This window comes from Myotis yumanensis, unplaced genomic scaffold, assembly GCF_028538775.1.
Source record: "Myotis yumanensis isolate MYYU_CA2020_CCGP unplaced genomic scaffold, mMyoYum1.0.hap1 SCAF_14, whole genome shotgun sequence".
In the NCBI taxonomy this organism is placed as follows: Eukaryota; Metazoa; Chordata; class Mammalia; order Chiroptera; family Vespertilionidae; genus Myotis; species Myotis yumanensis.
The window spans coordinates 3,290,783-3,318,147 of NW_027223765.1; the positions used below are offsets into that span (position 1 = coordinate 3,290,783).

Consider the following 27,365-nt stretch of genomic DNA (forward strand, 5'->3'; position numbering starts at 1 on the left):
CAAGCTCCTCCATGATTCTGACGGGCAGCCAGGCCTGGGGACCAGCGGGTGGGATGCTCCAGGGCCCACTCCAGCATCAAATGCCAGATGGAACCGGAAGACTCAGGGGGCCGAGCATTTAGGGGCCTGGTTTCATACCAAGAAAAAACCAATGCAGCCTTCACCACGCGTGCCGGCCACGGACCCTCCCTCCACGGCTTCTGCTCCGGACCCAGCAGATGGGCACGTGGCAGCCTCTGCACAGAGCTGCCTCCGGGCGACACAGAGTCGACCTGCAGCCCGCGGCTCTGCAACGGACCTCAGACCTGCTCCACCTGGTCCGCCCGCCTCAGTGACCTCGGTGTGTGGGGCTCCTTTTGCTCAGGCCGCCAGCCCGGCCATGCATCGCAGCTCAGCCACCGAGGCCTGGCCCCGCCTGCATCCAGACCCAGAGCCGCCCGAGGACGAGACGCTAAGCTCCCATCGGGAGCGCCTGCCCTTCCCAAACGAGACCGCTCCTCTCCAACCTTCCACGTCTCCCTCTCGTCCCTTCCTCCCGAGGCCACGACCTCCATGCGGCTGCCGGGAGCCACACTCTGCAGCCACGATGAGGTTCCCTCGCTAAAAGACCTGAAAAGGAGGGAGGCGCAGTCCAGGCACCGGCTTCTCCAGACGAAGCCGTGAACCGAAGCCGTGAACCTGTGCTCTGGCGTCGCCCGGGGCCTGTGACGCAGGCTGGGCCCTGGCAGGGAGATAGCCATCAGCCTCCGCCCCTGACGTGACCTCCGCGCGCTCCCCTGGCAGCGACATTTGAGAGCCCAGCCCGCGGCCGGCCGGCGGTCTCCAGGGGAAATGTCAGAGGATCTGTTCCCACAGCCCATCCAGCTGCAGGGAGGGGCGGCTCGCTCCTGTCTTGATTTTCCCAGGTGACTGTGTCGGGGGAAAAGCGCAGTGAGGTTACGAGAGAGCCTAGCACCAGAGCCAGGCAAAGGGTGGCCTTACGGAGCGCCACATCACCCACACCCGGCGTGCCTGACCCGGGGCCGGCCCTGCACCTGGGCCAGCAGGAAGCGCTCAGCTGCGGGCAGCCTAGCGGCTGAGAAACAGGGTTGGAGGCAGCACCGCGAGCCATGGGCAAGGCAGCGTCTTCCTACTCACTGGCTGCTTTCTTCATTCTTCCAGCCTCAGTTTCCCCAACAGTGAAACAAGGCTACACCCAGCACAGCCCACAGCGAGGAAGGAGTAGGAAGACATGCCTGTCAGCCTGGCCTGGGCGCCAGCAGTGACCAGGGGTCAGGCTCACGGAGCAGAACCAGCGGGAAGCAGGATCAAGGAACTGACTCCGGCCGACAGGGTTGCCCTCCAGTGCAGAAGGACTAATGGAAGCTTAACAGAAATATTCCCGTGCGCCCGGCCGGTGTGTCAGCCTCAACCTATGAACCAGGAGGTCAAGGTTCCATTCCTAGTGAGGTCATAGGCTCAGGTCATGGGCTCGATCCCCAATGTGGGGTGTGCAGGAGGCAGCTGATCAATGATTCTCTCTCATCATTGATCTCTCTCTCTTCCCCTCTGAAATCAATAAAGATATGTTTAAAAAAAAAAGAAATATTCCTGTGTACCCGGCACAGACACATAACTGAGTGTGCACGCCTAGCCCAGCAGTAGGCAGCTGGCTGGGGACAGACTTAGCAAGTTGCTGTGAATCATCTCAAACCAGCTCATTATTTTCTAAAGAGGAAGCAGGAATACAGGAACCCAGGCCCGGGGCTGGCCTGAGCGTGCAGGTGCCATAACAATTGTGGGGCCTGGGAGTGGCACAGGGGCGAGTGCCCACGGGCAGGGGGCCCAGTGCCCTCATGGGTGGGGAGCGGGGGGAGCACGGGGTGGGGGGTGGCTTCATCTTGGGGGTTGACATCCAGGGGTGGCCCTTGTGTTTCTCCTCTGGCCTGTAACTTCCGAATTTCACCCGCCTCCTCCTTAGCCTTGTGGGACCCCTAGGGTGCTGGCACCCTGACTTCACGAGGGTCAGCAGCCTGGCGGTGACTGGGAGCTGAGGGGAGAAAGGCACAGAGGCGGCCCAGCATCCCACCGCCAGGTCTGGAAAGCGAAAGTGAGTCCTGGACTCTCCCTGCACGGCCGCACTCCGGGAGGTGAAACCCGTTTCCTTCGGCCCTCCCTCTGCGCCCCTAATGAATTCAACTTCCTTCTACTTAAAGAAAACAAAAACCAAAAAAAAAAAAAAGGCTTCTTTTGGCCGAGAGCGAAGGATTGGCTTCCATCTGCCTGGCTTCCTCTCCCCCTTCGCATCCCCGCCTCTTATCAGAAAGCATAAAGCTCTCCTTCTGGGAACTGGGGGTCTACAAACTTCCTTTTTAGGCTAAAAACACAGAACAGCAACTAGAAGCTCCGAGAGACCAGCCACACCTCTTCCCAAACTCACTAATGATCTAAAACAGCTCGCTGCGCGGCCAGGGCAGGCCGGGCTGAGCGCCGGCTCCCACGGTTAAGGGAGGTGTGGGGGCGACAGGAGCGAAGACTGTGACTCTGTGACTCCGTGCATGACGAATGGGGTAACTTTCCCTATAACCAACATCAGAGGAGCCTCCTGAGAGTAATGGCCCGTGAGCGCTCTTTCAAGCCTGTGATGTGGGCTGTCGGGTGAGCCAAGTGAGCCATTCCTTAAAAGCCCAGGAAAAGCCCCCAAGAGGTAGAGAAAGCAGAACCGGACACAGTATCTGGGGGACAGGCAATCCGGGCGGGCGGCGAGGTACTGGGCGAAGCGAGAAGGACGCCGGCCATTCGGCGTCCCTGGGGGCAGAGCACGGTTCCTCTGCGCTCCACCCGCTCCAGGTAACCACCTCGCAGGAAGGCAGGCATGGCCCTCAGCCCAGAGGCACCGAGAATCCTCAGGACACACCAAGCCGGCCAATGCCCTGTCCAACCAGAGCCGTGAGCTGCAAGGAGCCCCGGCTCCCAGCTCAGAGCCCCCGTGAACTGGGAGAATCCTGAAAACTGGTGACCGGCCTCTCCGAAGGCCACAGTGTCACCAAATAAGGCGAGTGAAAGCTCCGCGCCAGGAGGAGGCCGGGAGGAGTGGGGCATCTCCCCTAACGCAGCCGCTGGAGACGCAGCAGCCGCTGGAGACGCAGCAGCCGCTGGAGACGCAGCAGCCGCTGGAGACGCAGTGTGAGCGCTCATGCGCCCGATGGGCTGCAAACGGGAAGGGAAATGCAGAAACGACGAAGGAGAGAGGCCTCCTCCATCCCAGGAGGCCGAGTGGGGATCCCAGCCCTGACCGCCCAGGATGGCCCGGCCCGGCCCAGCCCCGCTCGCAGCTCCAGCTGCAGCAGGCGGTGCCCCCACGCAAACCCTCCTCCTTTCCCAACACCATCGACCTCTGTGCGCAGTTTTCTCGGGTCAAGTTCACATATGACACAGACAAAGTCACAGATGAGGCTGCCCAATAACTTTGCAATTTTTTACAAAATGAAAATATGTATGAGACAACTTGCATTTTACACATTTAACTTATTTTTTTTTTTTTTTCATTTTGCTTCCAAGGAAGCTCCAGACCCTACTTCCCATTTTTTCGGATCTCCCGCAGAGGGGAGAGGGCCTGGGTTTTTAAACCTCCTCCTCCCCCCAATGCCATCAGGCGCTGATAGGCCAAAGGTGAATTTAAATAAAGATTGCTAACATCGAGGCTGGGGTCAAAGAAAACTTCTCTGTAGGGTCCGACTGGGCGTTGTCCCTGCCCCCCGGACCTCCACAGGGACACAGGCACACGGCTGGCGGGAGGGCGCACGTCCCACAAACTTCCCAGAAGGCCACAGGCTTGCCCCGGCCACCCAGGTCTCTGCGAGCCAGTCTCTCACGGAAAAGCCGAGCAGAGGGTGAGAAACCTGCAAGGCCCGAGTGGAGGCCTTCGGGGCCGGGGCCTCAGGGGAAACGCGCTGCCAGTCCCTTTCTCTCCAGACCGAGAGGCCTCTGTCCGCTTCCATCCAATGCGATGTGGCCGGCTCGGTCCACCTCGGGCCTCTCTGTTCCCCTGGAGCTTGCAGATGACCCCACAAACGGCACAGAGAGGTGAGCGAGACCAAGTCCAGCTCTAGCGCACTTGTGCTGCCGGGGGTGCGAAGTCACGGCACCCCCGAACACCCCCGAAGTGGCCAACCGGCTCGCCCTGGACACAGGAAGATGGGGGGATGGGTTCCTATAGATGCGGGGGGGACGCAGCCTTAAAATGACCAGCTGCTCCTCTGGCTCCATCCAGTGTTTCCGTCTGAAAGCTTGTTAACGTGCTGGGAGTGAGGGGTGTCTCCCTGATGACAAAAGTAAGGGGCACCTCCCCGCACCTCAGAGCCTGGGTCTGACACTGGGAGCCCTCCTCTTGGCAACGAGGGCAGCACGGGGCGCGCAGCCACGCAGCCGAGCTCAGGACACAACGTCGCCTTCGAAAACGTGGGGTTCAGAGGCAGAGGCAATGTCTTCTTGTTACTCTAACCGGCCGTCTGTTTATTTCCATTTATCTCTCTTTTTTCTATATATTTTCATTGATTTCAGAGAGGAAGGGAGAGGGAAAGAGAGATAGAAGCATCAATGATGAGAGAATCATTGATCGGCTGCCTCCTGCACGCCCCACACTGGGGATTGCAACCCCGGCCTGTGCCCTGACCGGGAATCAAACCGCGACCTCCTGGTTCATGGGTCGACGCTCAACCACTGAGCCACGCCAGTGGGCTCTCTCTTTTTTAAGCTGTAAAATAACTCACAGTCTTCGAAACCCAAAGAGACCGCTTCTTTGGGGACAACTGAATAAAGCCTGTACACATTATGTTAAGTTTCTTTAAGAGTTTGTGTGGGTAAGATGACGCCGGAGTCCACGGGAAAACGGTCAGTCTCCGAGACACCCCACCCCGAGAGCCTCGGAATGAACGCGCAGGACTGGTGGGGCCCGCGCTGCGGCCCATGCTGCTTGGTCCCAACCGGGGCAGGAAAGGACTCCGTCAACCCAGCCATTTCTGCATCACAAATGGTTTCTGAGCTTTGGGGTAATTTTAGCACTTCATCCCGTGGAGCCTGCACAGAGTAAAAATAAATGTTTGCTTCGAGTAAGGCTCACAACGCGGTGGGCGGTGCTTGTCCCAGACGCGGCTAATACCGGGGAGGGGCGGCTCCCGATATAGACGGCAGGGCTGCGCCAAGTGTGCCCAAAGGGGTTTATATAGAATATGGCGAGCAACCGAAATTATGTCCACGTGACCGACGGATACGCCTCCAGGCTGGGAACAACAAGACGCCGTTCCTGGGAATCCTGCGCCCTCCCACGGGAGCCACGCTGCGGACAGGAGCCTGCAGCGTCACGGAGGTGTGTCCCGGCCACGCCGTCCACGCCGGCAGCCCTCCTGGACGTGAAGCTCACGAACCTCTCAGGACACGGACGGACGGATGGCCACCCGACAGTCCCCTGCTCCCGCTGCCTCAGCAAAAACACTCTGACGGGCGGGCTCTCGGGACAGGCTGGGGCCACGGCCAGGTGGCCCTCAGGGGAGCTCCTGGGAAACAGGTGGTAGTTAGGTCTCCGCCACGTTAGGGTTTGGAGGTGGGAAGTGGGGATTGGTTGGTGTCCCGTGGGCAACACAGCAAAGTCCTAAGGGCCATGGAGTCAGAGGCCCAGAGCGGCACTCACTGCTGGGCATCTATTGGTGCCTAATATTTACAGACGCAACGGACATTGGCGGGGACCAGGTGGGAACCTTCGTTCTCCTGCCCGAGGTTCCCTCTGGCAGGGGAGTCTGCCCAAGGGGACACTCCGAGCCTGGCTCCGGCCCCTCGATCCCTCCTCCCAGCTGGTGACTGGTGGGCTTACAGCGATTGGCAGGCTTGCGGAGGCGGGGTGTGCCTAGGGCAGCCGTGGGCAAACTACGGCCCGCGGGCCGGATCCGGCCCGTCTGAAATGAATAAAACTAAAAAAAAAAAAGACCGTACCCTTTTATGTAATGATGTTTACTTTGAATTTATATTAGTTCACACAAACACTCCATCCATGCTTTTGTTCCGGCCCTCCGGTCCAGTTTAAGAACCCATTGTGGCCCTCGAGTCAAAAAGTTTGCCCAACCCCTGGCCCATGGAGAGGGTCTGCCCTGCCCAGCTCACCAAGGAAACCTGTTGCTGTAAGGGGGTGGGGACAGGTATTACAATGATCGCTCTAGGATATTTTCCTAAAACATATTTTTATTGATTTCAGAGAGGAAGGGACGATGAGAGAGAATCATTGATCAGCTGCCTCCTGCACACCGCCCACTGGGGGCTCGCGACCTGGGCATGGGTACGAACAATATTTCCAGAGCTCAGCAAACGCCTGGTGTTCGCTATTAAGTCACATTACCTTACAATGTCCTGCCTACCACGTACGTACATCACCATCTCATCCTATCCCGGGAGCAGCACATCTTTCAGGAGCACAGGGCGGCCGGGACAGCGGAAGTCCTGGTCCTGATGTCACACGGCTAGCTGACCGGAGCCAGTCACGATGTCCCCGCACCCATGGCGTTTCTCTGTATCAGAACGCTCAGGTCCCGATGTCCGTGGCGTACCTCACGCAGTGCGGTGGGCAGAACCAAATGAAACACCTTGACGGGTCCAAACTCCGGGACCCCGTGGGGCAACCCACTGCTTTATTCTGGTCACAACTGCGGAGCCTCCAATGACGAGATAAAAACCCACAAGAAAAAAACAAAAAGAAACAAAGGTGCCTTGGCCCCGTGGGTCCCATCCTCTCGATGACACCGCACTGTTTCCTGTTCTCTGTTTCAGTTGGTCTATCGCGATGCAGATAAAATGTAAAAAATCCACAGGAGGAAAAGCCTTCTGGGTGGGGACCCACGGCTGCCCTGTTCCCTGGTTTCATTACGGCCGCGGGGGGCGCCCTCCATGACCCGTGCCCGGCACAGGTGCTGGTTGGGAGGTTCGTGAACACGGGGCCCTTAGGGGCGGGAGAGATGAACCATGGAGCTCAGACACAGGCCGCAGGCGGGCGAGCACCCAGGCCCCTTCTCCCTCGGGCAGATCTCCAGGTCCACAGTGCGCCGTGGCAGACACACCTGGAAAAACCGCTGGATTCACGCCCTGCTGTCAGCCATTGAAATTTCCAATTCGGATGTGGAAATCCATAGACAATGGAAGGAAAGAAATCAAGGCGAGCACGCTGAACCCGCCCCTCCAAGGATTCTTCCGGCATTCTCTGATACCGTCACTTGAAAGACGGAAAAAATCACCCTTAAAAAACAAGTGACTCGCAGCCAGCACGGCTCAGTGGTTGAGCATCGACCTATGAAGCAGGAGGTCACGGTTCTATTCCCCGTCGGAGCACCTGCCTGGGTTGCAGGCTCCATCCCCAGTGTGAGGCGTGCAGGAGGCAGCTGACAAATGATTCGCCTCACTGATGTTTCTACCTCTCTCCCTCTTCCCTTCCTCTCTGAAATCAATAAAAACGTATGTATTTTTTTTTTAAGTGACAGAGAAAACCTGTTTTCTATGGAATCTTATGCAACGAAGTTTTTAACTTCAGGTCGATCTAAAAGAAGAAACGCCTACGCAAAAGCTCAATTCGTTCCCTATGACCTTTGCGAAGCCGGAGAGTGTCAGGCTTGATAGCAATCTGAGAGTAATCATTTTTCTCCTTCTGCTTCTATAAACAAACAACGAACTGGAAGTCAAAAGGCCAATATCTCAAGATTCGTACGGAATGTGCAGCCTCCCAGGCACTGGCTGGGGGGTGAGCGTCAGGTGGTAATGCCCTTGCCCTTGGAGACGTTCTGGGCTGGGAGATGCCCGGCGTGGGCACCGATCTAAGCGAGGGGGTGGGAGGAGCAGAGGAACGAGCGCCCACTGCAGGCCCCCGCGTCCTTCCCGTCCTTCCCCTCGGGCGGGTCGCTCTGGCAGTCGGTCTGTGTGCTATCAGGGGAGGGTCGCTGGCCTCCAGAAATCTTGTTTTACCCAAAATGACGATATGATGTTTTCAATGAGGCGAATAGGGTTAAAGAGGAGAGGGTCTGCAACCATGAAGCTGTATTCCTGGATGAATTTCAATAGCAAAGTTTTTTTTTATTATTATTATTTTTAAAATAGTTCTTTATAGGTGAAAGTATTACATATGTCCCCTTTTCCCTCCAGTGGCTCCCTCCAGCCCGTCCCTGCCCCCCCCGCCCCCTGACCCCAGGCCTTCAGCACCCTACTGTGTCCATGGGTTATGCATACATGCAAAGGCATTCTTGTAGGTACTCTGCACCTTGTTATCACACGATGAAAAACAACAACAACAAACTAATGCCGGGGAGATCTGTGCTCACCCGAAGACCCACCAGTGTCCCTGGTCGGGCTGGTGCCTCAGGGCGGCCCACCCAAGGCAGTGGGCATCCCTGGGAGTTTGTTGAACACGCAGGACCTGAGCCCTCACTCTGGACCCACAGAATCTGCATTTTTTTTTTAATCTTTTTTTTTTTTTTATTGATATCGGAGAGGAAGGGAGAGGGAGAGAGAGAAACATCAATGATGAGCAAGAATCATTGATCGGCTGCCTCCTGCACACCCCCTACTGGGGATCAAGCTCACAAACTGGGCTTGTGCCCTGACCGGGAATGGTTCATAGGTTGACGCTCAACCACTGAGCTGTATCTTTTTTTTTTTTTTAAAGCAGAATCTCAGGGCCCTAGCCCAGGACCAGGCCTACAATAGGTGCCTCGTAAATGTTTGATGAGCGAACAAGTAAGTAGAGTGATTACTCACTGGGGGTCACTGTAAGCCAGGGCTCCGCGGGCCCCTCGCGTGTTACTCCCCTGGTGCGGGGCGCCCGGGCTCCCCCCATTACATGCCGGGCTGGGAAGGAAGCTACTCTGCAAGGCCAGCTCAGCGCTGCCGTGGGGGGCCACGCATTCCTCTGCAGTGACATTTCCACCGCAACCTTCGCCTCGTTCGTAAGCCACCTTCAAATAACAACATCAAGTGCAGCCACAGTGCTCTCGGGGGAACAGGTTCCTCGGCCATCACGTGACCCCGCGCCACCCGCTCCCGATAAATGCTCCGCTTCTATCTTGGGCGCAAGCTGCCTCCTCACTGAACGCTGTCACTCTTCACTTCCAAGCACCTGCCTTCCACCAACCCCCTCTCTCCCACCATCATTTCCAGCCATCGCTTCTCACAGCATCTGCGAGCCGCCCACACTCGCCAGGCTTCCCCCGGACCCACGGAACCTGGGGGCGGCACCTAGGAAGCGACATTTGCAACTCGCTCCCGAGGTATTGCTTAGGCACCCGCGGGTCTGGGGCCCACTCTTCGAAGACCGATTTGGGTCCCACCTACTCGAAGGGCTCCCCCCGCCCACCAGTTCCAGTCCCCACCCATCGATTCTTCTAGGAGTTCAATGCATTTAACCAGAGAAATTCGCTTTCCACTGCCTTGCAATGCCTGGTCATTACTGCAGGTTACAATGCTGCTCAATCCCGATGATGAAAAGAAACCATGAAATCAGGTTGTGTCTCCTTAGACCGGCGGTTCTCAACCTGTGGGTCGCGACCCCCTTGGCGGTCGAATGACCCTTTCACAGGGGTCGCCTAAGACCATCCTTCATATCAGATATTTACATGACGATTCATAACAGTAGCAACATGACAGCTATGAAGTAGCAACGAAAATAATTTTCTGGTTGGGTCACAACATGAGGAACTGTATTTAAAGGGCCAGAAGGTTGAGAACCGCTGCCTTAGACTCTTCCATGGTGGGCTTAGCCAGCACTGCCCACCACCCCTGACACACCCAGCAAACACCAACACCGCGTTCCTCCAACACAAGGTCACATCAGCCTGTAGTGACACTACAGATTTCACAGCAGCAACACACTCCTCCGTGGACAGCCCACAGCCAAGGGCTTCACCTCTGATCATTCCAGCACCCAGTCCGCGGTGCCCACAGCGAGGGGGGCCGGGGGGGGCGGGTGACCACCGACAGACAAGCTGCCGGAGAGCGAGCGACGAGATTTCTCATGCACCTTTTGCTTTGCTCAGCAGAGATGCCGTATCTCCCAAGCACGCTACCACTGCACTGGAGTCTCTGCCTACGTCTGGTTTCCTTTAAATAAATCCTCCTCGCGTAGGGAGGAAGCCAGGAAAGGGTGATGGATAAATTCCACCTAAATCTCTCTGATCTTCCTCCATCCTCCCCTTCACAGAAGTTGTTTTGTAAAAAAAAAAATATGTATTTTTATTGATTTCAGAGAGGAAAGGAGAGTGAGAGAAACATCAATGATGAGAATCATTGACTGGCTGCCTCCTGCACGCCCCCTACTGGGGATGGAGCCCGAAACCTGGGCCAGTGCCCTGACCAGTAATCAAACGGTGACCTCCTGGTTCACAGGCCGGTGCTCAACCACTGAGCAGGACCGGCCGGGCTAAAAGGAGTTTGATCCCTTTTCTTTGTGCTCCCTCATCCCAGCACTGATCTGAGGCTGAGCTCTCCTCCCCTTTGAACTGGCCCACGGGGGGGGGGGGGGGGGGGGGGGGGGCGGGGGGGAATGGATGGAGGCACCTTCAAGGAGGAAGGGGGGCCGGTGGCTTCCTTAAGAAGGTGTGTCCAGCCCACCGGAAAGCATCCGATCCTGAGCAGAGACGCGGCATATCCAAAGCGAACACGCTGTGTACGCAGCACCAAACCGAGACAGCGCACAGTGACGCAGTCACCTCCGCATCTCGCGTAGCTGATACACCTGGTTCCCTGTCCACAGGCCCCGGCCTGTCTTCAGTGTCACTGCCCCTATGATCCTAGCAAGGCCGGAACCGACCTCCGGGCCATGAGGAGGCGCGGCAGGCCGAGACGCTGTTCCAGCCTGGACGGTGCCGCCGGGCTCCCGTACGGGGAAGACCATTTAAGGCAGAAGCGCTCTGCTCAGCAAGCGTGTGCAGGTCCCTCAGAATCATGGTTTCCGTCCGAATAACTCCATCCCGGACCCGCTGGGGGAGAACAAAGCCGTTACACATCAAGCTAATCCCAGAGCCCCTCGGGGCGGGCCGGCAGGCGGGCGAGTGCCAGGGACATCCCAGGGAGCTGGAAGAAAAGCCCATTGTTTGGGGTTTTCTGGGGTTTTCTTAAGGAGGGTGACGGAGAGTCCATCTGGGACTCAGGCTCCTCGGGCCGCCTGTCCCTGCAGGAGGACTCTCTCGGCTTTAAAACCCATTTCCAGCCCCAGCCGGTGTGGCTCAGTGGATAGAGCGACGGCCTGCAGACCAAAGGGTCCTGGGTTCGATTCCAGACAAGTGCATGTACCTCGGTTGCAGGCTCCTCTCCGGCCCAGGCCCTGGTCAGGGCGCGTGCAGGAGGCAACTGGGCGATGAGTTTCTCTCATATCAATATTTCTGTCTTTCCCTCTCTCTTCCACTCTCTCTAAAATCAATGGGAAAATATCCTTGGGTGAGGATTAAAATAAAAATAAAAAATAATAAAACCCCTTTGCAGCCACCGCTGTGCCCACAAGGCCGTGCCCACGAGCTGCCACAGGAAACGAGGCAGGTGACAAAGAGCAGCCAAGGCTCGTCAGGAGGGGGCGCCGGGCCAGGAGGGCAGAGGCAACCATTCCGTCCCCCCGAATGTCTTCCCCTCAGAGGCTGGACGCGGTGTCCAGACTGTCCCACCGGCTCTCCTGACCAACGGCCGCAGGCAGATGGAGCAGAGGCGTCGGCTGGAGGCAGGAGACGCCGGAGGCTTCTGCTCGGCCGTCCTCGCACCTGGCCGCCAGGTGAGCACCAGCGAGCTCCAGCCCCACGCTCACAGCGGCTCAGACACACGCGTGACGGGACTCTAACTCGTCCAGCAAGTATGTGCTGAGCCTCTCCGCAGTGGCCAACGTCCTCCCAGATGCTGGGATGGAGCTGGGTGCTGTGAGGGACAGAAGTACGAAGCCGGCTCCATTAACCGCGGCTGCTCGTTCTGATGAGAGAAAGCACGGCCTCACCCGGCTGGGAGCACACATGGGAGCTGGCCGCGGAACACGGACCATTCTCATCCCAGAGCTGCCTGTTATCACGGCAAGATTATCAGCCTTGTTGTGGAAACCAGAAATGGCCGCCCTGTGCAAACCCCCAGCACGTACGCCTGAACCAGGACACCCCTTCTTACTCCTTCTGCCTACTTCCCACGGAATCTTTGTCCTTCTACCCCCTATACGCAGCTGGCTTACGGGGGGACGGGGCTGCAGAGCAGACTCTGTGGCTGACCTGCTGCTCGCCCATGCTGCCGGCAGGATTGGAATAAACGCTCACACGGGATTCAGCCCCGTCTCTGCGCCATCAGCCCAAGCAGCGACAGGCAGCGCAGACCCACGGGCTGTCGGGCTCAGTGCTCCCACTGTCTCGCGGGAGGAAGGCAATAAGTCACAGTGCACAGCGTGACTGTCAGAGAGGCCAGAGCTCCAGGAGGCTGAAGGGCGCGAGCGCCTTGCAGGCAGGTGACGGGAAGGCTTCTCTGAACCGGCCCCAGTGGGGCAGACGCCTGGCTTAAGGGACGGAGTAAAGGAAGCAAACAGCCACGCATAAAGCCACCCAGAGTGTGGGGCAGCCCGTGCAAAGGCCCTGTGGCAGGCACCACCTTGGTGTGCTTAAGGCACAGGCGGAGGGCCATCTGTCTGAAGCCACGGGAGCCGTGGCAGGAGAACACAGGGACATCCGCCCCCATGGGAGAGACTGCGCTTTCTCCTCCCTGCGCAGGGAGAGGTTAGGAGGCGCTGCGCGGAGAGAGTGGTCAGATCTGGGCTCTAGGCTAACACCATCACTCCGGCTGCTCCGCGGAGACAGGCTGCAGGGGGTCAGGAGAGAAGCAGGAACAGCAGCGAGAGGACACAGGGACTCACAGACAAGAGAAGGACTCCGGTCTCCGCCCCGCAGCGAGGCCTGCCTGCTCTTGGTTTTTGTGTGTGGACATGCCGTCAGCTCGCCCGCCTGCGTTTACAGGCGCCTGCGAGCCACCTGAGGGGTGTCTGCTGTCCACCAGCAAACAGTCCCCAGGGATCCTAGAGAAGGGAGACCTCCAGGTGCCGGTGCGGAGGGCACTCTGCGTGCTCGCTAAATGTCAGTCTACGCGGCGCACTGCGCCATCCTGCCCCGCTTCCCTGCCCTTTGCCGCGTGCTGTGCAGCGCCAACCGCCGTGGCGGGGCCACCTGCCTTGACCTCAGGCTCTGAGTGACGTGCGTGGTCGGCAGACATGATGCCAGCACAGGCTCCCTGGGGCTGGTGCCGGGCCGGCTCTGCGGGGCCACTACCGCCTGCAGGACAGCTGGGATCCCGGAACCGGCCCACCCCACCCGACGGCCAGCAGCCCAGGCCAGGCTCGCCCATGCCCAGCGCCCTGTGCCCCGGGCACGTGAGCAGCCAGGCGTACAGCGTGTGCCCCTGAGGTTCTGCAATTCCGTGCAGCAAGGATAACGGTGCATCTGATACAAAAACTATGATTGTATCTGCTGAAGGTATTTCCTATGCAGTCACCACCACTGGGCCATGATAGGTGAGGATAGGCCTGCCCCCCAAAAAAATGGCCCAGTGCAGACAAAAAGGAACTGATAGAGCAAAGAGAGGGAGTTTCACAAACACCTAGGTCAGCGGTGCTCAACCTGTGGGTCGCGACCCCTTTGGGGGTCGAACAACCCTTTCACAGGGGTCGCCTAAGACCATCGGAAAACACATATATAATTACATATTGTTTACAGTAGCAAAATTACAGTTATGAAGTAGCAACGAAAATAATTTTATGGTTGGGGGTCACCACAACATGAGGAACTGTATTAAAGGGTCGCGGCATTAGGAAGGTTGAGAACCACTGACCTAGGTCCGTGGTCGGCAAACCGGGGCTCACGAGCCACATGAGGCTCTTTGGCCCCTTGAGTGTGGCTCTTCCTAAGCCTTAGGAGTACCTCCTAAGCCTTAGGAGTACCCTAATTAAGTTCATAACAATGTACCTACCTATATAGTTTAAGTTAAAAAATTTGGCTCTCAAAAGAAATTTCAATCGTGTTGTACTGTTGATATTTGGCTCTGTTGACTAATGAGTTTGCCGACCACTGGTCCTAGGTGATCGGGGCCTGGCTCAGTCACTGCTGTGGAGTCGGCGGTGGACGTAAGGTGGTGTGAACCACACGCACACACACAGACCAGTGAGAGTGGGAAGCATGGAGGACTCCGGCATCGGTTTGCGCTCAGGCGGCTCCACACTTGAGAAACAGCCCTTCCCTTCAGAAGGGGGGCCTCGCTTCTCTCCTCACATCCTCACCTCCCGCGAGCGGTGACCAGTCTGCGTGTACGGTTAGGGCCACCGTACATGCATTCCCGCAGCATGGCCCAGGGATGGTCTCACAACGAACGAGCCAGCACAGCTCTCGTAAGCGCCAGCCACCGATGATGAGGATTATGGACCTGGAGCTATTTGATGGGAACTGCAAAAGTCCTTAATAAGCTCGACATTAGTTTTTCCATCGTCTGTAACTTGATTTGACATCACAAGGCTTGGGAGAGAAGCCCAGCTAACAATGCATGTCAGCCCTGATCAGGTTTGAAATCCTGTCGTTCTCCCTCAGTGGCTGGATTTGTATCAGATGTGGGAATACTAAGCCTCAGGTGGGAGGGGGAACCTGCATAGTCCCGTCCCCTCCCCCGGTTCACCTGCACAGGCAGGAGGATACCCAGGGCTCACCTGCAGAGGCGGGAGGATGCCCGGGGCTCACCTGGACAGGCGGGGAGGACCCTGTGTACAGGCGGGAGGGACCTCATGGCTCTCACCTGCACAGGCGGGAGGACCCCGAGGCTCACCTGCCACAGGCGGGAGGACCTGTGTACAGGCGGGAGGACCCCGGGGCTCACCTGCAGAGGCGGGAGGACCCTGTGTACAGGCGGGAGGACCCTGGGGCTCACCTGCACAGGCGGGAGAGAAAATGAATGGAAATGGGACCCTCGGCTGTTAGACTTGGGACTCCTGAAGTGAAGAATCCCAGTACCTTCCAGTGCTGGGTCAGCCAAGAGTTTAGAAAGATTGAACTCCCCCAGGAAGTCCCTGCTGGGGCCTAAGTGTAACTGTCCTCGGGTGCTGGACGGCCATGGGGAAAGGACTGGATGGAACGCGCCCGAAGGCGTCCACCAGCTGGTCTTCAGAAGCCACAGCTACCCCAGAGTTCCATGGGAACACGGTGAGGTTCAACACTGGCTTCCAGGATTCCGCAACGCCCACAGCGCTCGAAGGCCTCCTCCTCGAACACCCGAATGTCCATGCCCCTCCAGCACCTCTGAGCAGCTGTCGCCTGCGCTGGCCGCAGAGGAAATCACGGGGCCTCCATGACACACAAAAGGAAAGGAAACCATTTTCTCAAAGGCACCCGGCGCTGAGTTTCTCCTTTCGCTTACAGTTCTCAAGCAGGTATTATGAATACACCGGTTTTATGAGAAAACTGAGGCAGAGGACTAAGTAACGTCCCCCGAGTCATACAGGCGGCAAGTGGCAGAGCAGATTCAAGGCGAGGCAGCCTTACCGCACACAACGCCACCTCTCAAGCCAGGAGACCGGCAGCTACTGGGGAGGGGGGGGGAGGGGGCGGTCATCTAACCTGGGACTGGACGGGGCAGAGCAGAGGAGGGAGCCTGATGGCCTTAGCTCCCCTGGGAAGAAATTAAAAGAAGGCAAACTGGGTGCGGCTGCTCCTGGTGCCAGAAGAACACTGAGCTACGGCCCAGACTCGGGGTCCACACGGTCCGACAGGTGGAACGAGGCGGGGGGGGGGGGGTTGGGGGGGGGGGGCGGGAGGCAGGGGGACGGGTCCAGGAGGCTAAGAACTTGGGAAACACCTCCACTTCTGCAGTGAGCGTGTGCGTGTGTGTGTGTGCGTGTGCATGTGTGTGTGCGTGTGTGTCTGTCTGTCACTCTTGGGCCAAGCACTGCTGGCCGTTCCTCTCCGCTCCCAACTCTGACCTGGCTCTGAGCCCTGAGCTCACCTGGCTGAACCGGCTCACCTGCTCCTCACCTTCCCTCGTGACTCAGCGCTGAGGTTCCAGCTGAGGCCACAGCCAGGCTGGCTCGTGGGGGACTGGGAGAAAGGTCACCAGGTCCGGGGAAGCCGACTCCCATGCCACAAGGCGCTGCCCAGGCTAAGTCAGGGTCACTAAAGAAACAGCCTTGAGACGCGATTGTTAACCTCGTGGTCCCGGGCGGTGCCTGGAAGGCCAGCCAACAGGAAGGAAAAGTACAGCCTTTCACAGCCCCAGACTCGGGTTCCAACTCGGCTCCTCATTTGGCTTCCAGATTCACGCTAGTCACCCTCCCCTATGTGTCCTGTGCACTCGGCTGCTCTGCCTTCCGATGAGGGTTATGGGAGTTCGGTGTGAGGGTGCCACGGCTCACGGGGACCGGCCACCGGGCGAGCACTGGTCAGGGCAGGGCCAACATCGTGCCACTCAGACCCACGAGGAGGGAGGGCAAGGAAGAGACCGCCCCCACCCCGAAGCGTCAGGACCATGTCTGGCGTCGACACCCAGCCCAACACCAGAATCGCTCTTTCAACGACGCTCACACTCGCCTCCGAATTTCAGGGGTTGCACGCCACTGAATTCCCCGGACTTTACGATGTAAAACCTGCTCGGCTGGTGTGGCTCAGAGGTTGAGCCAGGAGGTCACGGTTCGATTCACAATCAGGGCACATGCCCAGGTTGTGGCAGCTGATCAATGATTCGCTCTCATCATTAATGTTTCTATCTCTCTCTCCCTCTCCCTTCCTCTCTGAATCAATAAAAATCTTTTAAAAAGATTTAAAACCTGTTTCAATACCAGTCGAATTCCTACTTAGCAGAGAGCCCGCGGCTCAGCCGTCGGCGGAACCCAGTCTGGGCTAAAGGAGAGTCGGTAGCCTCGCAGGCCTGCCCCTCGGACTATAACCTGTCCCGGCCGGAGAGAAACACTGCTCACTCTTGGCAGCAGGAGGACAAAATGTAATTTTGACTTCGAGTTCAGGAGCTTCTCATCTTCAAAGTGCTTCCCAAATATTAACTAATTAATCTTCCCGGGCGCGCCCCGCAGTGACTCCAGGTCCTTCAAGGATAAAGGCCAGGGGAGGCGCTCACGGGCAGGGGGGGGGGGTGGGGGGGTGGGGGGGGAGGGCAGTGACCGGGCAGGGGAGGTGCCCACGGCAGGAGGAGCAGCCTGGAAGGTTAGACCCCAGGTGAGACACTTTCACCTGGAGGTTGCTGTGGGTGGAAGGACTGGCCCCTGGGGCACCAGGGTCAGCGGTTTGAAATCCGCATGAAAATAGTGTGGAAACTGGAGCTGATGTGGGACAAGGCCAAAGGCTCCTCAGTCTGCCCCCCCCCCCCCAACACACACACCACACCCCTCTCCCCGGGTGAGCCAGGCTGACTGGCAGAACCGCGTCCAGAAGGTGTCTGGACACATGCAACAAGGTACACCTACCATGGGCATTAGCCCAGCCCTGGCCGGGCAGCTCGCTGGTTAGAGCATCATCATCCCGACACACCAAGCGGGGGTTCAATCCCCAGTCAGGGGCGCACACCAGGATCACCCCGAGATGCATTCATAAGCGGCACAAATGGCTGCTCCAATCAATGTACATACGTACACTGTCAACACCTGCACAGAGAGGCCAGCTCACTGCTCACGCGGTCTGGACCACGCCCTGCAGAGGAATGCATAGGCCACGCAGATGGGGGATTAGGGTTCCTCTCATTTTCCCACTCCACGGGACCACACCACGGCTGCCACCCTGTGCTCCCCGGTGCCTGGCACCCCAGCCCAAAGGCTCACGTGCCAGCTCCTTGCAGACGTTGTATCGACCCCCCCCCCCCGTCACCTTCCCTGGAAGCTCCCTCTCCACCTGCTTAGTGCTGGCCGCACCACCCCACCCAGTCACGTGCATCCTGTCATCTTATTCCCATCGCTCACAGCGTTTCTCTCTGACGCACCTTCTCTAGTGTTTGCTGGGCACCTGCGTGGTGTCTGCCGTGCCCACTGGAACGCAGGCTCTGGGGGCAGACGCCCTGTCTCGCTCAGCCCTGCCCTCCATGCCCAGCCCGGCGCCCAGTGCCCAGCCCGGCGCTTCCCTTTGTGTGAGTGAGAAAACGCCACCACCTTCAAAGGTCGCCATTCCCAGCTGGGTGCCAAGTCCAGCTGTTTATCCAGCCCCGAACCGCTCGCTGGCGGGACTCTGAGGCCCTGGTGCGCTGCACGCAGCGGGCACAGGTGAGACCCAGGACACTGTGTTGCCGATTGAATGGCCCCACCCAGACGGGTCCTTGTGGAATGTAAACATGTCAGCTACCTTCTCCTAAGCAGCCTCAGCCTAACAATTAGAACTGCCTCCCCCACTCAGCTGTGTTTTCACACACAATCAGTTTTTTAAAAAATCTCTGCTCAGCACGAGACAAGCTTGTCCTAAAATCGGGGACTGCTACAACCCCAAACGCAAAGCCACTTGTTGCAACGTAATGTTTCACCCTAACAATTTTCGTTATTGAGAATTTTTTTTTACAACATTAAGATATTGTGATCACATGGTCCTAAACTCCAACCTTTTACATGCATGGAAAGTAAACAAGCATTAAAAACAAAATAGATGGCCCTAACTGGTTTGGCTCAGTGGATAGAGCGTCAGCCTGTAGACTGAAGGGTCCCAGGTTCGATTCCAGTCAAGGGCATATGCCCAGGTTGCGGGCTTGATCCCTAGTGTGGGGCATGCAGGAGGCAGCCGATCAATGATTCTCATCATTGATGTTTCTATCTCTCTATTCCTCTCCCTTCCTCTCTGAAATCAATGAAAAAATATATTTTTAAAAAAATAGAGCCCAATTGAGCGTCAACCTATGAACTGGGAGGTCACAGTTTGATTCCTGGTCAGGGCACATGCCCGGGTTGTGGGCTCGATCCCCAGTGTGGGGCGTGCAGGAGGCAGCCCCCCTAAACACCCTGATTTGATTAGGGGATGCTGGCACTTCCTACAAATAAAAAACCCTGCACTCGAAGCCCGCGCCCGCTCCGCATTTACTGGAAACCCCCGGGCACGGGGACTTTGTCTGACAAGCTCGGCCTGTGCCAGATGGAGACGCCTGTGTGGGTTCAGTGCCCCCCAGATTGCGCTCTGGGTAGCAGAGTCCTCTCACTGCAGCCCACGTCGGCGTCACGTGTCCTCACAGAGCCGTGCTGTATCGATTGGCAGATGAGCAACAGTTTCTTTATTGCCATGTTTGCCTTTTCCCTGGATTGTCCTCCGAAATGTATTTATACCATCCCTCGCAGACATATGTAACCCGTCAAATCTACCCACACGCAGGAAGACGAGAGATCGCTGTTTTAAAACTGGGGTCGTGGTCCCCTCATCTGCCCAGGGGCCCCTGGGGGAGACACTCTCTGTTGTGGACACCCACTGGGATCCTGGCCACGACAGGACCAGCACCCCAGTCTGCGAGCTCCTTCACTGCCTATGCCCCTCCCCCTCCCTCCGGCATGAGACCGACCACCTCCCCCTCTCTCCCTCCCGCCTCCACCTCGCCCTCCAGTCCCCCTCAGCCCCCCCACACCGAGCTGCACCACAGGTCCCCAGCGCCTACAACAGTGCCTGGTGCACAGCAAGCATAAAAATATCAATTCAGATCGATCTCTGAACCAGGAGGTCATGGTTCGATTCCCATTCAGGGCACATGCCCGGGGTTGTGGGCTTGATCCCAGTAGGGGGCGTGCAAGAGGCAGCCGATCAATGATTCTCATCACAGATGTTTCTCTCTCTTTCTCCCTCTCTGAAATCAATAAAAATATTTTAAAAATAATAATAAATATGTATCTCAATTCAATAAGTTCATGCCACTAGAACCATCCTCAGCCCTCAGACGCTGACAGGGGCGGCACGCACGGACAGTCCCTCTGCCCCCACTGGGAGCCCCTGTGTAAGCGGAGCCCGACGCCGAGACCTGTTTGCTGGCTGGCTGGCTGGCCTGGGGCAGGGGCGCTCCGGGCGGACCTTGCTCACGAGCAGCGACCAGCGTCCACCCTGAAACTTCCACTCAACGCGGTAATTAAGAAGCAGCTCACACCCAAGATAAGCCGCATCCGCATCTCTTGGCAGCGCCGAGCAAGCCCAGATGTCCTCGCAAGATCTGTCCCCGGCAGATCCACTGGCCGGAGCTGTCGGCAGACGGCGTTTCCCCAGGAGACACTGCCAAATTGTCCCACGGTGTCATATCTCAATCTCGAGAGTTTCCCCCCTAAAAACAGTGATGCCGGCGAGTCCCATGCGCTCCCATCCCCCTGCCTGGTCCCTCCCAGACCCCAGCTGCTCTCTTCTCACCTACTTCTTCTCCTTGTTTTGTTGTCACATGGAGACCAAGGCTAGGATGAAACCAGCAAACATGTCCTGGCCGAGGTGCGGCCCTGCAGCTCCATCCGCGGCCTCGACCTTGGCTGTGAGGAGCCGCAGCTGGGACCCTGTCCTCCACGCCGCACCCTCCACGCGTGCAGAGCACCGGGCCCTGCGTGCTCCACGCTGCGGGGCGGGTGGGCGGCTCTGCCTCTCCTGCCCCCGGTCCTAGCGGAGCATCTTCGCGGTCCCCAGACCACATTCCTCCTACCTCCACAGCCCGAGTTGGAAAGCGTGTCATTGAATCGTAGATGCAACGTCACTTAAGGAGTATGGGTCTAATTTTTAAAAATACATTTTTATTGATCCCAGAGAGGAAGGGGGAGAGAGAGAGAGAGAGAAACATCCATGATGAGAGAGAATCGTGGGTCGGCTGCCTCCTGCACGCCCCACACTGGGGATGGAGCCTACAACCTGGGCTTGTGCCCTGGCTGGGAATCAACCGTGACCTCCTGGTTTCTAGGTCGACGCTCAACGACTGAGCCACGCCGGCCGGGTCTAAGTATGCACTCGGGGAACTGCATTTCTTCTCCCAGGTTAGGAACATTCACTGTGTGCCAGGCACCAGGGTCCTGGGGAATGTTTATCAGCAAGAAGTCAGTCCCCTAAGGCCGGCTTTCTTCCTGGCTCGGCCGAGGTGTTAGCAGACGCGTGACAGGTGAACGTGACAGCGCGGAGAGAGATGGAGGACAGGAAACGCCGCAGACGCTGATTTCATCACGAACACAGTCCTCCCAAGCAAACAGGGCCCCGAGGGGCTGTCCGAGCAGGAAGTCCCGGCTCGCTCTCTCGGGGGCAGGGAGAGCACCACCCATGGCCCTTCAGTTCATGGGAGCATCCCCGTCCCTCCTCCCCCCTTCCTTCCGTAGGTGCTCGCGGGGTGGGGCGCAGGCTGGCATCATCCCCACGGCAGAAAACGCCGAGCAATGGCCGAAGGAAAGAAAGACGGTCCACGCTGACAGTCGGCCACGTCTCAGCTTCCCAGGTTTGGGGGGAAAAGAGTTAGAGGCACCAGAGGAGAAGACGAGAGGCGGGGTCCCAGGAAACCTGCAGTTCCCTGTCTGCACCCCGAGAGCTCGCTCCTCCCCACGCCGGCGAGTGCAGCGCCTGGCCGCTTCCACGGAGGACATGTCAAATGCACGTGGGGGAATCTGTTGGACGACACCAAAGTGCCCCAAGTTACACATGCACACACTCACACACACTCACACACATGCACACGCACACTCACACACACACACACATTCACACGTGCGCGCGCGCGCACACGCACACACACTCACGCACACACACACACCCCTCCAGCGACAAGACAGACACGGATAAGAAAGGAATTCCTTCTCGGTGAAGCCGGCAGGACTTTAGAAGCGTGGGGTCCCTTCTGTTTTCTTGTGTGTGAGAATGATGTCAAGCTCCTGCGGCTTTAACGGCCCAGGGGAGCCCTGCAGTCACCTGGGACCTGGACTGAGACATTGGGGGTGTAAGGGGAGGGTGGTGAATTACTAATAGCCCGTCAGGGCCTCTGTCTGTTCCTGAAAGGCAACGTGCCCTGCTTGTTTAAAGTATCGTGGCGGACGTTCATACGCGGAGGCCGTCCATTGGCACGGTATAGCTCCGTTATTAACCACTGACTCCTAACCATGCGGAAGTCCAGGGGCTCACCGACGCCCAGCTGTCCTGCGAAGAGCTCGCCGTAACCTGAGGACACGCATCAGCCTCGCGTCCAGAGTCCCTTCTCCTGGGAGGCGCGCTCACGCCGGATTGTCTGCCCCGTGTTTACAGATCCGCGAGTGCCACACGCAAACCGGACTCAGAGCCGTTTCTCCGCCGCACAGAGAAGGTGGGGGCCTGAGAGGTCTTTTCCACGAAAAGATCACTGAGCCCTCGTCCCAAAGTCCAGCCTTGAAATGAAAGGTGTGACTTGGGACACCTTGTGTCCCCCCCGCACCCCCCACTGAAATGTCCTTCACGTCACCTTGAAGGGCTGAGGTGACCAGAGAAAGAGACCCTGGCAGGACTCCAGTCGCAGGGACAAAGGGTTCATTCTTCGTTTCCTGTGGAGGCATGCGGGCTGGGCGGGGGGGCGGGGGGGGGGGGGGCTGGGATTGGTTTTCTGCGTGAGGGATAGTAAACAGCTGGAAGACCCAGACGGAATTAAAGGCCCTGGGGACCAGAAGGACAGGACCGCGTCGCTATCAGAAAGACCCCCCCTCCCCCAGGTCCATGCACGTGCGCACCCGTCGCTTCCCGAGCTCTTGGATGGCGTGGCTGGGAAATGTCGTGGGACAGGAAACCCCCGCGTGGAACCAATCCCAGCGGGGCCGGGGGGGGGGGGGGGGGGCGCGCAGCACAAGCAGATGAGAAAAACCACAGACGAGCACTGACGGAGAGACATCGTTCCCAATTAATTAACCCAATTCGATTTCGTCGCCTTTAAATCCATTGCAAATCCATTGCGATTTAACCTTAGTGATGCCCGTCTTTCCATCTGGGGTCTGATGAGGGTCGGATTAACATCACCCACGACACGGGCAGACCTGAGCGGCTCCGGGGCAGGCACCAGATGGGAACACAAAGCGTGTTCTCTATCAGCCTCTTGGCCAGTGCTCCTCAGTGCCCCCCCAACCCTGACAGGGCTCGGGGCTCAGGGGGCGTCCGGTTATAAATGCACCCCGAGCAAGAGGAGGGAGGAGGCTGGCCCTGGAAAGGTGCCCACCTGAGCCACGCTCTCACCGGGCCTCCGAGTGGGGCCAGAAGACAAGGCGCGTTTCCTGTAAAATAAAGCGACCTCGCGCTGCGTAAGGCCCTCCTGCCCAGAAGCGGGGGGCTCCCGTTTCACCGGTGCCTGAGGCAAACCCTCTGGCCGTGGGTAAGTGACTTACACCCCAAGTGTAACTGGTCAGGAAGGGGTTGCGAATGAGCATTTGCGATCTGCTCACAAACCATCTGTTTAAACAGAGAGATGAGTTTACAGCTCAAGTAACTGGGCTTCAAAGACGTTAGCGTGGAGCCAACGGCAAAGTGAATGCTTGGCCCGGCGGGTGGTCTCCGTGGTGAGTGTCGTCCCAGCACCAACAGGTCGCCCTTCAGTTCCCAGTCGGGGTGCACGCTGGGGTGGTGGGCTGGATCCCCAGCAGGGGGCGGGGGTGGAGCAGGAGGCAGCCAATCCATGTCGATGCATCGATGTTTCTCTCTCTCCCTCTCTCTTCCCCTCTCTCTAAAATCAATGAGAATTGAGATATCTATTTAAAAAAAGAAAGAAAAAGCTAATGTTTGAACCCAAGTCAGAGTCTGTGATACCACCACCACACCAGCCTGTCCCCAACATGCAAAAGCCACTAGAAGCCACACTGGCCCGGGGCACCATCAGGAGAGACAAGTCCATGTCATCGGTCGGTGGGGACAGAGGCAGGGGATCCAGAAGCGATAATAATAATGCAAGTGGCCGCTGAGGATCAGCCTTGTCATTGCTCATATCAGAGCCTTTCATTACAGAGGCGTTTAGGTGCCGTGATAACTTCTTAGCCAAAGGGCTCAAGGGCACGCGCAGGGGGCGTTTCTCCGTTTCTCCGTGTGAGCAAGTGAGGGAGATAAACTTGAGGGGTCGTTACGTTTCTGACAACGGAGATGCAAGAACACAATGTTAGACCGAGTCTTTCCTCAAACAGATTAAAAGTCAGCAGAGCCAGAGAGGGACCCGAGAGACTAGAAACACAACAGCGACACAAGCAGGGCCTGGCCCGGGCCTTGATGGGACAGACACGCAATAAGAGTTCTGCTGTGTCTCCTTATCCCATCAATACGCATCACAGACGAGGACGTGCCGGCCCTGCGGTCAGGGAGGAAGCAGAGGCTGGGTCTCAGGTCCCCAGCCCCTAGACCTGGGCTGCGTGCTGTCACCTGCCCCGCCCCTCTTCACGGAGCACGAACTCAGCGCTCCGTCAGGACGTGCTAAGGAACGCAGCGCCGAGAGTCACAGAGGAACCGTCCAAGTTCTCGCTCTCGGTCACTGCGTTGGGCTGTACGCATCACCCTAGCCCAGGGGTCCTCAAACTTTTTAAACAGGGGGCCAGTTCACTGTCCCTCAGACCGTTGGAGGGCCGGACTATAGTTTAAAAAAAAAAACTATGAACAAATTCCTATGCACACTGCATATATCTTATTTTGAAGTAAAAAAACAAATGTTTTCGGCGGGCCGCAGTTTGAGGACCCCTGCCCTAACCCTCTGCCCTTATCGGCCCACACGGAAGACAGACGCACGGCCTTTCTAAGCAGACGAAGTTTAAGCAGGAACAACAGACAGTAGAATCCAGTGACTCAAAGAACCTTCATCCAAACTCGCCCAGGGCCTTTTCTTGGACTTTTTAAAGATTAAAGCAGCAGAGACCAGCCTCTCTCTACCAGTTAAAACTATAAAATTATAAGTTTCAGGGGCTACTGGCAGCCAGCCGTCAGATAGAAAGTGACAGTTTGCAGTTGGACAAAAAGTAGCAAGTGTGTGCTGCCATTTCTTACAGCACAGAATTTCCAGACAAATTAAAATGATTGTTTCCAAACAAAATAAGAGAAGTGACCACCAACAGACCCTCTAAATTCTATAGGGTATTCAGATAGATAGATAGATAGATTTTTTAAATTGATTTCAGAGAGGAAGAGGGAGAGAGAGATAGAAACATCAATGATGAGAATCGTTCAGCTGCCTCCTGCACACCCCCCACTGGGGATCGAGCCTGCCACCCCAGCATGTGCCCTTGACCAAAATTGAACCCGGGACCCTTCAGTCCACAGGCTGGTGGTCTATCCACTGGGCCAACTAGCTAGGGCTCTATAGGGTGTTCTTGAAGCAGGAAGATAATTATCCCAGATAAAAGGTCTAGTAAATATTTACTAATTTGTAAGTCAGTAAAAAAAAGTGACCATAGGAAACAAAATCATACCTAATATTCAAGTTTAAATAAAAAATGTAAAAAGCACTAGCATTATGAACACCGAGAGCATATACTGAGAAAGGTGAAGGGAACTGAAATGTTCTAAGGTCCTTGTAGAACAGCAGAAAATAATGATAGCTGTTAGCTTTAGGCTTCGTTCAGTGCGCACAATGAAACGTGGGGTACCTGCTACAATAAATATAGAAGGTATAGCCCTCAACCTAACATGAGCACTCCTTGCTCTTTTACAATAGCAACCTATGGGAGAACCAATAAAGCCAAGAAAAATGGAATGGAGAACCACCACAACACACCTTCAGTGACACTTAAAGGAGGCAAGAAAGGAAGAAAATTGAGGTAAAAAGAAAAACAACTAAGACTATATACCCGAAACCATCATTCTAATTAATAGCCGCAGGCGGTTGGAATCGTTTTTAAAATCTGGCTGTGTGCAGTTTATGAGAGACACGTCAAAAACTTAAGGACAGATCATTTGAAAAAAGTTATATCAAATACTCACTGAAACAGTGCTGGGGCGGGTACATTCATAACAGAAAAAACAGACCTCAAGACATAAAACAGGTTAAGATGTCCCCTACATCATGATAAAACGTTCAGTTCACCAGGAGGTTAAAACAGTTCTACACGGTTAGCCTTTCCCCGAGTGACTTCCATAAACTGAAAACACACACACAGAAAGGACCTTGTAAACTGCAAGATGACGCTGCAAGTCCACCTTCCTAACAGGAGTTTTTAAACCTTTAAGAATTGTTTCCAGGCAGTACAATGCCCTTCTCCCCCGGGACACGTCCTCCGAGACATCCATGTATTATATTACCACCCCCATGACCAGGGCGGCACAGCTCCATCACTGCAAACGCTGCCTTTCAACAACTGATGCGTCAAACTGGCCAAAACAAAACAAACCCACGCCCACTAGGACACGCACCAGGCCGGAAACCCACATTCCCTCAAACCCAGCCGGGCAGGTGTAGGAGCTGGTCACGTGAGAGGCCACAAAACAAGCCTTTCCGGTTTTGAAGGACTGATAGGATCCTGGGATCTGACCAGCACAAACCCAGGCATCAAACGCTTTCTAAAAGGAGAGAACGCGGAACTCCCCCCATGGCCCGGCCCCCGCGCAGCTAAAAACAGAGAACGCCTCTAGGTGACACACAGGTTTTAGAAGTGATCGTGGATGAGAGAAGACATTCGGAGGTCAGTAATAAAACCACGAAACGTCACGTTCTGTGGGCCACCATGACAGCACCCCTCCGAGCAAGCAGGTCAAACTCTCGGCCCGCGGGCCGCATGCCTCGTTTATTTGGCCTGCGTTAGCCTTTGAGTTTGACATGCTTGCCTTAGCGGGAACGGATAGCGAGAGGCCCACCTGACAGCGGAGAAGGCTCACGCCTGATCCCCCCACGTCAGAGCCTAAAGGAAGAGCAGGGCGAATCCCAGGCAGAGGAGGAAGAAAAGGCAGAAATTAAGGGACTTCAACAGCAACCACGAGAGAATCGATAAAGCCAAGATGTGTTTCTCTGAAGACCAACGACACGGAAAGACGTGTCAAGGAACTATTTATTCTTTATTTAGTGCACAACTAAGTATTCCTAGGAATAGCATCATGGTAGTCCTGTTCATACTGTAACCATCACCAAAATCACAGTGGCTAAAGCAACACAACTCCATCTCTGGATGGCACGAAGCCTACAACCAAGGCAGGGCCGCATTCCTTTCGGACGCCTGTCCCGGCTCCTGCTCTCCGGGGCTCCCGGCTGCAGCGCTCCCACCTGTTGCTTCCATCCCCCTGCCTCCTCCTAAGGCCCTGCTCTTCCCGCCTCCCGCCCGTGAGGACCTGCGATTGCATCATCGGACACATCTGCAAATCCCAGACAGGCTGGCCTCCTCCAGACCCTTCACTCTGTCACACCTGTGACGTGCCTTTTGCCAAATAAGGGGACGTGTGCACAGGTTCTGGGGATTACAGTGGACATCATGGGGGTGGGGGGCATTCCTA

The 27,365-nt window shown here is 56.7% G+C and overlaps 1 protein-coding gene across 7 annotated transcripts in view; it reads right to left on the reverse strand.

The window, feature by feature from the left end:
• ITPR1 (inositol 1,4,5-trisphosphate receptor type 1) overlaps positions 1-27,365 on the reverse strand; it is a 169,996-nt gene that overhangs the window by 112,505 nt on the left and 30,126 nt on the right. The window lies entirely within an intron of this gene.